We start from the raw sequence: 12,468 nt of genomic DNA, 5'->3' as shown, positions 1-12,468 counted from the left end.
GGTGGCTCAGTGGCTAAGGCGTTGAGCTGCTGAGCACGAGATCGCGGGTTCGATTCCCGGCCGCCGCGGCCGCTTTTCTGATGGAGGCGAAAAGCAAAAACGCCCGTGTGTTCGAGATTTCGGCGCACGTTAAAGACCCCCAGGTGGTCAAAATTAATGCGGAGCCCTCCACTACGGCGCGCCTCCTTGTCTGCGTTGCGTCGGCGCGTTAAACCCTGCAATCAATCAATCAATCATTCTCCGGAGTTGTCGCCATCGAGCATGTGCTACTAATGAACATGTCGGTCGTTAGCCTATCAGCTGTCGTTGTTCCACTCCAAGAGCTAGCCATTAAAAAAATGTGGTCGGAAACAGTGCATAGTGTAGGGTTTCGACGAATGCGTGCCAACGGACGGCGAGGAAAACGTGAGGGACACAACTAGAGGCGTGCGCAAATCGAAAGGACGTGAATGTTTTGAACCTGGGTGCAACGAAAAATACAGAAATAATTGCTGGTTTATTTCGCCGAAACACCTGGCTCATATAAAACTGCGACGATGTCACAATAAAAGTATCGCGTACATTGCCTACATAAAAAAAATTCAAGTTGAAAGTTGGAAAACGCGCGTTGACGCTTTAAGGGTTCTCTTTTTCATCCTATATAAGGCCTCACGCAGTATATATAGTTTCGAGACGCGTGCTTTCACTATTGAGCCGATTTCTATGCCTACTTCGTGGAAGCTCTCGGTACTAAGGTTTCTTGACTTAAATGCCTTTGAACGTCTGTCAATGTCTTTCACCGCACCGGCACGTGACAAATAAAGTTTGGTCGGAAATTATAGGACAAGTTCCTATCTAGGTCACCATTTTATTGGATTATGATGAAAGGCAGCGTTAGCATGCGCCGTTAGTATGGTCTGAGTTATTCTCTCTTAAATTGCTGTCTGCTTCCTCCCGCGGAACCAGCGGAGAGCAACCGGTAACATACGATTATGTGTTGAAATGAGCCCAAATAACGCCGTTTTAAATTTAACAGCTGCAGGCTTTATTTATTGCGAAAACTGTTTTAAGTTCGCAAACATTTTATTCAATGGACGACAACGGCAGCATGATCAATGCGCCGTTAGGATGCCCTTCAGCCGGTGTTATTAGACGAGCTTTTGTTGCTCGCCGTCTTGCAGTGCCACGGCGAACTGGACACATTACCGTTCTCTCGAGTGTGCTGATATTGAAATGGTGTCTCTGCCATGGTGTCTGTGTCATTACCGTCCACGACATCATGACGCCCGAAGTGTACCACTTGCTGGCTGTTTTCATCTGATGTTCAAGCCCGCCTCGGTGCACAAGACATGTAATATATAACGACGCCAGAGAAGATGTGCGTAATTTATCCACCGCTAATGTTGAGCGAAAAACAAATCAAATTTGCAAACAAAACGGGAAGTCGTGCTTTCAAGTCTAACCTTTGTTGGCCGTCATCGCTGGCTACAGTCATGCGCAGTAAAAAAAAAGTCTATTGTCATGCGCGCTTATGAAATGTTTTCTGCCTTGCGCAGCAAGGTGTGTGTTTATGTTGAATGTGTTTCTCAACAAAAAATCAGGCACCCCTCCATCTAACGACGACGATGGTTGAACGCAAATCATTCTCGTGACGGCTCATCGTCGCCTTTACACGGGGGAGTGCAGGATTTTTCTGTCTAATTTTGCACGTCCGTGCACCCATCTCTAAATGCAAACCCCTTCGACCTTGTCGAAATGGAGCAATCGGACAGACGCCGGTTTCATAGTGCGACGGATCCAGGTTCGATTCCCCCTGACGGAAAAAGTTTTTCTCTTTCACTTCGCTCGTTTTCGAATTACATGGCGCCCTCGGAGATAACACTAAAGCTTTAAAACTTAGTCGAGTCGGTGCTCGTCCGGTTATAATTCCATTCTTGGTCCGTCGTCTGTGCGCACTGGTAGAAGCTATGAAACAGAACCCGGTGACCATGCTTCTGGGCACTAGCCTGCGGAATCCTGCGGGTACACACCCCGAGCGACTGCTGGCGTGCGCAGGTGCCGTCAGACGAGCTTGGGTGGTCTCGAATGTTGCGCATATTTTGGTGCGTCTCAGGGAAGATCGATGTCGTAGCCCATAAGAGTCAGACTTCAGATGACACCACGAATGCCCCTCCAAAGCGGAAGCCGGTCAGCAGCGTCGGCTAATGGCAGCTCATTCACATGTCGGCGGCCCTTCACTTCTCACCGCTGCACAGCGTCATTTGCGGGCGTTTATGCCACTCAGTTTATTTATTAACAAGCTGGTCTGGCCAGAGCCGGATAAAACTCATCGCCAGAACAGGTCTATTTCTCAAAGCCTCATCTGGAGATTAATATATTCGTACGCTGTAAAGGGAAGCTGGTCCATGCTTGAAGTTCCGGGATCGGCGAGTGGCAAAGATGGCCTTTGCTCACTGACCGACATTGGGCTCAAGTTCTGAACGCGGCGGCCGTATCGCTGGAGTATTGGAGAATATACAGTAATCGATTGATTGTAGGGTTTAACGCGCCGACGCAGCGCAGGCGATGAGGCGCGCCGTAGTGGAGGGCTCCGAATTAATTTTGACCACCTGGGGATCTTTGACGTGCGCCAAAATCTCGTACACACGGGCGTTTTTGCTTTTCGCCTCCATCAGAAAAGCGGCCGCCGCGGAATATACAGTAATCAACGACACGCCGACAGACGTCTATGTCAGAATTCACTATCACCCGCCGCGATGGCTCAGTAGCTAAGACGTTGTGCTGCGGAGCACGAGGACGCAGGTTCGATTCCCGGCCGCGGCGGCCGCTTTTCTGATGGAGGCGAAAAGCAAAAACGCCCATGTGTTTGAGATTTCGGCGCACGTTAAAGATCATCAGTGGGTCAAAATTAATGCGGAGCCCTCCGCTACGACGCGCCTCATCGCCTGAGTAGCGTCGGCGCGTTAAACACCGCAATCTCAATCAATCAGAATATACGATCAAATGCAACTATCATCTCAAAAGAGCGCCAGCTTGCGTTCTTCTCATAGCTTTTGGTTTAGAAATTTTTATCGTTAGTGAACTCCTTAAAACATAATTACTTGCACACTTTTTTTTTTTTGCTTTTTAAAGGGGGCCCTAAATAGGGTGGCGACGGCTATAAGGCCTGGAGCTTTCACCCTTTCCTCGCGCCTCAAAGCGCTGCAGATGCTACAAGCTGACAAGCTCGAGCAAAACAACCTATAGATACACTTGTCAGAACGCTTGTGCTGTGACGAATGCGCAGCCATTGGCTGCGCTCAGCGGTTTGTCCGGCTTTTTATTCTTAGCAGCCGGCGCGCATGCTCCACGTACCACTGGTCGCGGGGCACGGCTCTTCGCGTCGGCCCTGCTAGCGATGGCACGTCAGTTCCAACATAGGTGAAACGCCAGATAGGAGGACTATAAAATCAACATGCTCGCTCGCGATAATAATTGAAGATTTCCACCTAAGACTAGCGGCCCGCCTGCGTTTCTTGCATGCGGGGCTGTCGCGGCGAACAGGTCTCTCCGAGGCCGCGTCGCGCAACAGACTTAGCATCGCCGCAGTTATTCGGTCACCGCTTTATAAAGCTGCGACAACGACGATCCACAGCAAAATTTCACCGCACTATCATCCCCTTTCACGCATTTGTAAACTGACTTTCGCAATAGTCTGGATCTGGCAGGAGGCGACGAGTTTTAGCTGCAGCGGTGTGTGCCGATTCGTGCACGGTCTATGTCCACCTTGAAGGCAGACGGTTTCCTCGGTCACGTGCGAAGCGTTTCTGCCTGCTGAAGCCGCACCGTATTGTCAGGATTATGAGTATCTCGTAAACGACGCGCTATATCAACAAGCTCGGCTGAGCTCGCGTGACGGATGGCGACCACCGACATTCGTCCGTATAAAGATACGCCCGCCCCAGTCGGTGCTTCCGCTCTGCCGTCCACGCGGCCCCCACGCGGAGGCGCAGGACGGCCGAGCGCAGTCGACGAGGCAGGCGTGATGCCCGCACAGGCAGCAGACAGCATTGTTTTCCATCCACATTCACAGGGTGGAAGATTCGTTTACATACGTGCGTGCGTCCAGTCTGTTAGCACGTATTTCAAACATGAAATACACCTGTCAGTGCCGAGGATCGAACCCAGGTCCTAACTAGGTCCTAAGAAAGATCTTCTTTCTTCAAACTGGCGACAAGTGAAATTTAGGCGTTCGACTAGCTCTGCATGGAAGAAAAAGATCAGTCGACCGCCAGTCTAAAGTCTCAAGGAGAGTCTTAAAAATTGCTGATCTTTAAACGATGTTAAAGTTTTGAAATCATCCCTAAAGAATTCCCACTAAAAGTTCGGAAGATACACACATGCATTAGGCAAGTGGGCCCGCCCTGGGGGCTCCCTTTGGGCTGCATACGTGCACGCTACGCCTCCACACACGGCTGTTCTAAAAAAGCGATTTTGTTGAACGAGGAGGGTCCAAGTGACGGTCAATCGTAAGGCACTTTCCTCACTGAATCGCCCCATAATAAGAAACGTACTATCATATAGTTTCACACTAATACATAGTAGAGGGAAATCTGTCGCTGCCGTCGCAGGCCGCCGTGGGCGGCGCCATTGCCGCTGGCGACGTTCCTCGCCTACTTGGCTTAGCTAGCCGTCTAGCTTCTTTTTTGTCTCGAAGCCAAAATCAACAAAAAAGGGTAACGTTTTTTTCTTGTTCATCGTGCATGAAGATTTCTACTAATCACTGACAAATTAATCCTTCTGGAGGTTCAGTTTTATAATAACAAAACAAATTTAATGAACCTTCTACAGTAATATTGTTAGCCAGAGCCAACTTTCCAGCCTGTTCATGAGCCATGCCAAACGGAACGCTCGCTGACGGAACGCTCGCTGAAGCGCGGCTCCCCTGGACAGTGGCGCCAGATTTCCCTCTAGTGTATATTATTATGTAACTCTATGCGTACCACATGGGACTGCACTGTTTTTTTTTTTTTCCTTTACCGGAAGAAATGAGATAACTTAAGGGGTGATGCCCATATCTTTCAGCAGGGTCCGTTGCACGATGCCCCAGAGGGACACCGCGCGTCTACGCAGCCCAAAACAATGGCATGCACTTATTGATTACACAACTAACAGTTCACAGACCGTCGTGGGAAACGTCCGCTAGGCCATATTTTAACGATAGAGTGTTGGCGTAATTTCAAGTAGAATGCCTTCGCAGCAGACTGAATTCACATACGTCTGACATATGACAAATGGTCTCACCCGTAACATGCTAGTATGGTTGACGATACATTGGCAAAGTACACGTCTTTCATTATTGCACTTGTTATCTGCTCCCTAAACAGATCACACAAGTATTACAGAGATAAATTCAATTCGAGATAATTGAATGCGTCCACAACTAATTTAAGCAACCTTTTGGGAGCTCTAGGCACCAGCGGCCCTATGGGAATGTCACAAACTCGAGCGTACGTCTAAAAGTATCGTGTAGCTTTTTCATATCATTGTACAGCGCCTAACCCTTGTTACAGTCGCCCGATTCATTCAGTTCGGTTCTATTCACCCCGATAAAACACTGGAACTCTCTCGAACGAAGCGGCGGCAACTCCGACCACTCGTCGGCTCGCCGGCAAGAAAATACCAAAATAAAAGCTCCGCCGTTCCGCTTTCACCGAAGCTTCGAGTTCTTTCGAGGGGGCGAGCGTAGCTTTGTCAGTGTAAGGCGCGCCGATGATTGCAGAAGGGAGAAAGAGGGAAGTTGTTCGCTCGACGGCGGCAGGCGCGTTGTGTGTTGTGCCCTCTCTTTCCGCGCCGGCACAGTTATAAAAAAAATCACGCCATATCCACGGAATGAATGATGATAAGTGGGGCGAAGCTCGAGAGGGGGAGATCATCGGTAACCGTAACTCTCCCGTGAAAGTTCGCCCATTACATCATTAAGAAAGACGTAAGACTGTGTGCGTACATTGTACAAATCAACTTTTATTTTCGGAGTCAATGCTCCCAGGCCCAGACCTGGTGAAAGACCCCGCGCCATCGAGGACTACCCCGCACCTCCAGCACAATTTGTCACGTAGGATGGGACACAACGGTAAAGAAAGAACTTTTATTTAGGGCAAACTTGTGCCCGAACAAGACGAGAGGAAACGAGCAAAGGTCCTTGCGTCTCGTTCGATCTCCGAGAACGACTGCCTGCGTTCGTGGCGTGATCTCTTGCGTGATCTCCCCCTCGCAGTGCACGTGCGCTCGCGCCTCCGTTGGCGAACACAGACAAGCTCGCGCTCCCGGTGCCGAGTTTGCGCTGCCGGTTGCAGCCGGTTCTTGCGCGTGCAACGCGGCCCACTTTGCGACATCTCCGAAAGCATGCGGCGGTCACGTACCACGAGACACAAGGGATGAACAGACCCATGGCTTTAGGAGCTTCGCCCCTAAAAGAGAAGCCGCGCCTAAGCAAATTAGCTACATTTTGACGTCGTGATGTGACAACGGCTTCTGCCAGTTTGTGCACCACATCATCGGCGACCCGCGCCCTGGAGGACTCCAACGTACTCCCGGGCCTCGAATCACCGTGATCGTCTCGGACGGCCTGGCTTACGACGAAGCACAGGTAGCCGAATCGCCTCCGACAGCGGTGCATCGTCCGGCCCGGTCGGTAAATATTGTGGGACCCTGTCTCTCATATGCATCGAACTGTTCGTTTTCTTTTAACCAACTACTCTACTTCGTAATATCTATTTGTTAACGCTCCTGATTGTATCATTTTGTCTAATTTTGAACTGTTGCTCGCATTTGTATCCATTCTAAGTTTCCTCTCGTTTACGTTACATGTCCTCGTGCTTGTACAGTGTTTTGCCTGTCCAAATATAAGTCTTTGTGTTGATTCGTTCAAGGCGCTGACTCATTCTTACCGCTCTGGTCGGCGAAAGCCGCACATCAGACAGCCACCCCCTTCGTCACCTGTGCCCTGTAGATTCGATGGGGTTCGCTTGGGGTTCGCGATGGGGTTCGCTAGCTCGCTTAAGTCGACTCCCCATATCTTCTAACAGCGCACCCAATTAAGGAAACGGTCACAGGGAACGAATACAAATGACAAATGTTAGCAGAAACAATGTTGAGGCACTAGCCATAGAAATGGGTTGCCCACATTAAAAAAAATTAGTGCCCTTCAACTCTGTGAAGAAGGATTACCTGCAAAGCTGGACGCATTCCACGGAGTGCACGAAACAAAACACGTTTATTGTAATTTGCAATGGAGCATACTTTCTAGCCAATTATCTGAATGAACTTTTAAAGAATCCAAGCTTTGATCTTGCAGAAAAACATGGAACTGCCTGTGTCCCTCCCGCGTCGTAATCATCTTACTGTTTGTGTAAGGCCGGGTTCAGACTGTTGCCGCAACTGTCGTAATAACTTTAAATAATGACTTCATTTCCTGTCTCAGCCAACTGAACTGCGTTACATGCCATTTTTTTATGCACGATACGGCTTTTGAGTCCGTAGTCTGAACATAGCCTAGCACACAAACCCAATCCGCTCTACCACTAATGACTTCGGATGGGTCCTGTTGCGCCGTTTAACGTCCGCGTTTAAACCTCGCAGCAGCAGCAGCACAACGGACATGCCATCCATCACTACGGGCATGAAACCTATAGCTGAGCGTGCACGCCACACTCCTCCCTCCTACTATTCGCCACTACAAACCTGCGCACGCATAAACCGGTAACCGGTCATGTGCGCGCGCATAGAAGCGACCGACGCCGGCGAAAATATCCCCTGAAAGCCCTCTCAAGAAGTGATATTGGCTCCCGCCGGCGTTACAAGCGGGCAAGTTGCTGTTCATCCGGGAGGAATTCGCCGCTACTCGACATGAGCCATGTAATTCGACATCTAGATCTCGCACCAGCTCAACCGGCATTTCATCGGTAGCGGCATGACGCCTAGATGTGCGTGCGCGCCCTCCTTTTTCTACCCGCAAACCGGGCACGCATAAACCAGCAACCGGTGATGGCGCATACTTGGCGTGAAATACATCGGCAAACATGTTCCTCGGAAGGCCTTCCAAGCTGAAAAAAAAATATGGGCTCAACCCGGCGCTCCAACTGGGGACGTTTCTCTTCTACCTGGAGGGATTCGCAGCTATTTGGCGAAGTGAATTTGAGCGGAAACGGCGATTGCGGCTTTCAGTCGTTTTAGGGGGCAGCCCTTTGGCAGCCGTTACCTGGGCTTCGCGGGAGCGGCATCTGCTTATGCCCGCGTAACCGAGTGAGCGAACGGAGCAGCGACGAAAGGAAGAACACGGAGAGGAGCTTTTAGAGATATGCGAAGTGCTGTACGACACGCGCGGCTACGGCGTCGTCACTCTCACTGCGTTTCCCTCACAGCGCCCTCCACCTGACACTCCCCAAACGTTGTTCCATTCTCCACTAATCCAAATCACGAGACGTTTGAGCGGAAGGTTCAAACACGATATGCAACAACATGCTCGCTGCTCCCTTGGGCGGGGCTAATCCGAACCACGTGACATTTGCGCGGGAGGTTTAAACACGATTCGCAACATGTTTGCCGGCGGCGGCGGCGCACTGCGATGTAGCAGCAGAGTAGCGTACGCCTCCGTACGTTCGCTGATAACGCGAACACTTCCTGAGACGCAGCAGAAATGCGCCGTGACCGAGAAGACTGCAGCTCGCGCTGCGCAGAAATTTCATATTAGGTAGTGTAGTAATCGGCAGCGCAATTTTTTGCGCCCATCCGTGCTTCTGTTTAGTTCTCGCGAACACCTCATAACCGCACTACCGCCGTTAGCTGCCGACTGCGCTTTGCGAAAGGGGCATCAGGGGAGGCGAGGAGGAAAATAGTTGTGGAAGAGGTGTCAGCGGTCAGCGGTGGTGAAGAGGAGCCCCGGAGTGGCGCCGAGTAAATCAATGACACCGGAATGAAAACTGGGGGGGGGGGTTAGACATATACTGTTTTGCAGTAAAAAAGATAGCGAGGAAAGGGTTGGTGAGCGCAAATGTGGAGAAGCCCAAACCCGTTATACTGCCGCGAGCCATGCATTCTGTTTGTATACTTCTGTTTTGTTGTTACCATCCGGCGGCGCCCGGCTGTGCTATCAGTGTTTCAAGCAAAGTATCCTTTCCTTTCTTTTGAATCCCGTACGGCCATTTTATTTTGATAGGAAGAGCGTTTGATCCTGACGTCACTAGCCTAGAATAATCTTCTTTGATCTCCAGTGTTCTCGTTGTAATTCGATGTTTCGAGAAACAATGGCGCCGAAAGATAAATACTCCCAAGGCAGCCGCTGCGGTATTCGATTCGCCGACACTCTCTTGCGCACGTCACTTTGTTGATTCATGCTTCGCCGCCTGTGCATTCTTTCAGGTGTCAGTGGAGCACAAGTTCGCTCCAATAAACTTGTTTTTCCTTCAAGACACCTGAGTCGTCTTTGGCTACGTGACAACATTTTACGGGGAGGAACACGGAAATTCACAATTCTGGGATCACGTGACCTAACATCATGATATTAGCCCAACCTTATCCCAGATTCACGGTTTAACACGCCGACGCCTTACCTGCGTCGGGAGGTGTGCCATAGAGGAGGAATGCAAATTAATTCAATCCACACTTTAGCATGCATCTGACGTCGCGCACAAGGGCGCTTACCAGCGTACCTACGCGTACACGAAACAGTCCACCTCTTCTGCTTAGGGGTCACCCTATTAGCATAGCGGCGAGCGATCAAACCGGCAACCTCGCAGTGAAAGGACGTCACGCCGTCGGGTTGCGGCGGGTGGTTTTCTTGAGCCGCATCAGGTCGTCGATGCCAGCAGTCGGTGACCGCGGGGTCGAGGCTATCCGGAGATCGCGCCGACGTGAAGACAGCCAGCCGTGACACAAAGGAGCGAACCCGCTCTAGTGAGCCGTGAATAAGTCATGCAAGCGTCAGACCAGCCCGTTCCAGCGCGCGCAACATTCCTGGAAGCTCTTCCGCGACCGCCGCCGCCGCCTGTGCGCGTTAGCGGGACACTGCTAGTACTGGAAAGCGCCGGCGGTTTTTTTTTGCTAGCGGATACTGAAGTTCCGCGTATCCCTTACCTGGGCATTTCACTTTGCATATCCGTTCAGGGATAAGAAAGATTGATGCAAAATAAAGTCACCGACACTGTATTTATTGACTTATGCGACCTTAAATATTAACTTCAATACGTTTATTCCCTCGTCCTTACTTTCGTCCGATATGAACTTTTTGCGCAATTTAAGCGTGATTTCCTCTGCACCGCAGTATTGGATCGATATGCACTGTACGCACCGAAAGCACCTAAGTGTGCCATGAACTAGCGCTACTATTTAATACTAGTACTGTCCAATGGATATTTCTGTATACGGCAGTCCCTTGATTGCCGAATGAAGCGAGGATGTATCAGTGAGAAAGAATTTGTTCGTTTTAAGACCGAGCACGACTCGTCATTTCATGACTCACACAGCCAATCGTCACGGCCGGCAGCCCTTTGAGACACTTCGGCTGGGTGCGATCGACACCTCGTGCTAAAATAATAGGTCAACAACTGTTTTTGGGCCGCGACATGGAAGTCAGAACGCATTCTCGCTGTTGCGCGCGGTAGGTAGCGCCCTTTTGTTTCATGTTTTCCTGCTCGATAGGTGATGCTGTTGATGGTGATGCTCTTCGTCGAATGACAAACGTTCTGTTTTTCTTCCTTTTCTCCTGTATTTTTCTCTGCTTCGTTTAAGCTTCTCGACTTTGATGGTCAGTTTCTGAACTTCTGTACCTTGTCCATTTTTCTCTTTGCTTTCTTTTCTTCCCTGTCAACTTCAATTTTCAATTTCTGACCCAAACTCCTAAAACCAATGCTCCAACCGGAGCACGCGTAAGACACGACTAATAAGAAAGGAATTACAGCAGCCAGCCCCGAGGGAAACCCGTTTAATTGTATTCAGTGCTGCGTCTTTGGAAACATTAGCCCCGCAGCCCCCAAGGAATGCCCCGAGCGGTACGACGGAGCAGGCGCTCGAGGCAGTCGTTTCTTTTCCTTCAGGCAATGCCGACGCCCGGCGTCGCGTATAGTTCTTCTTCGAGGAGGGCTGTATGATTAAGGCGGATGAATGAGACGCCAAGTCACGATTTGCGCAAGCGCACAGTTACAATCGCAGCAGTAAAACGCCTCAGAACAGGCGATGTGCGGGAAGTGGCGAGGCGCTTATCTGTCGTCGCATTTTCCTGCGGGTGTACGACTGCCGTAGAGCTGGCTGGCTGGGAGGAAACTACCAGTGTTCGTTACAAACGGCCTTTTGTGTTTTTCCTGCGTCCTCCATTCGCAGTCTAATTGGTATGTGCAGTCGATGGGCCGCCACGGTTGAGAGGGGACGAAGCAAAAAAGAAAGTGCAGGAAAGACGACTGTGATCGATATCCATTCTGGGCGCAAATATTTGGTTACTTTGAAGGCGGAGGGGAGGACTCGGCCCGCCTATTCTTCCTGCACTGTTTGCTCCTTGCGCTTTTTGTGTTTCATAAGGTACACGTGCGCTCGCGCGGCCTTTTGTAAGCGCCATGTCTCGCAGCGAGTCCCCTCCAGTAGTGGCTTCAAAACTCAAAATGACGCAATTTTAGATTCCGAACTCACGGGTTGTAATTCCAACTGCAGCGGTGGAATGTTTACTTTAGGGGACGTCCAACGACCCTCGGGGCGAATTCATATTAAGCGCCAAGGGTCTATGTATGCTTCCAATTATCTTATAGCCGTCAGTACATGGTTGCAATTACTGTTCTGTCCTCAAGTACAATATTCACATCGAAGGATTCCGCCAGGATATCTTTCACATTGCCTCTTTTTGCGTATTATGTCAATTACTAGTTATAAATACTTGATCTGCCTAAATTCTTGCGTATACTGAATATACGTAACGAACTGCGCGGACAATACCTGAGATTTCGTGGCTGGTGATCTTGACGTAGCGTAAGCGTTCACAGGCAGCTACATAATTTTATACTCGGTGACAACTTAAGAACGGCACCGATGATGATTTGATGATGATTTCTATTGGTTTCCCCTTTGTATCGGGGTGATGACATGTCATCTTACCAAAAAGGACTAATATACATATGTTTTACACTCTTGGTTTAATAGTAGCGCTGCTTAGGGCAGGCACAAAAAGCTTATTAGGCACAAAATACTTTTTTTTTCCTGTTACAGGTGGTAACTGTCCTAGGCAATATTCCCCCCTCTGCTTTTCGTCCACCAGCATTCTAATCTTCTTTTCGTCCCCTCGACAGCCTTGAAGGTAACTTCCTCTGTGATACCCTTAAATCCTAGGGCTTCTGAAAGCCCAATATTCCCTTCATGTAGATTTGGATGGATACCCTCACATTCTAACACGATGTGCCGCATAGTTTCTGTTTCTTTTCCGCAGACCACGCATACCCCATCATTTTGTGAATACTTCCCCACAAAACT

General features: G+C 49.8%; 1 long non-coding RNA gene across 1 annotated transcript in view; it reads right to left on the bottom strand.

Moving 5' to 3' along the window:
- The window catches only part of LOC144173543 (uncharacterized), a 31,818-nt gene extending 19,808 nt beyond the window's left edge, over positions 1 to 12,010 (bottom strand). Inside the window, exon 1 of the long non-coding RNA XR_013323311.1 lies at positions 11,938 to 12,010. This is a non-coding gene — a long non-coding RNA (uncharacterized LOC144173543). The remainder of the gene's footprint in view (positions 1 to 11,937) is intronic.
- Positions 12,011 to 12,468: the final 458 nt, after the last annotated feature.

Source organism: Haemaphysalis longicornis, unplaced genomic scaffold, assembly GCF_048455015.1.
Source record: "Haemaphysalis longicornis isolate Haplotype H1 unplaced genomic scaffold, Haemaphysalis longicornis Haplotype H1 scaffold_1, whole genome shotgun sequence".
NCBI lineage: Eukaryota > Metazoa > Arthropoda > Arachnida > Ixodida > Ixodidae > Haemaphysalis > Haemaphysalis longicornis.
Note: the sequence above shows the minus strand (reverse complement) of the source record. Positions and strands in the feature narration are given on the sequence as shown.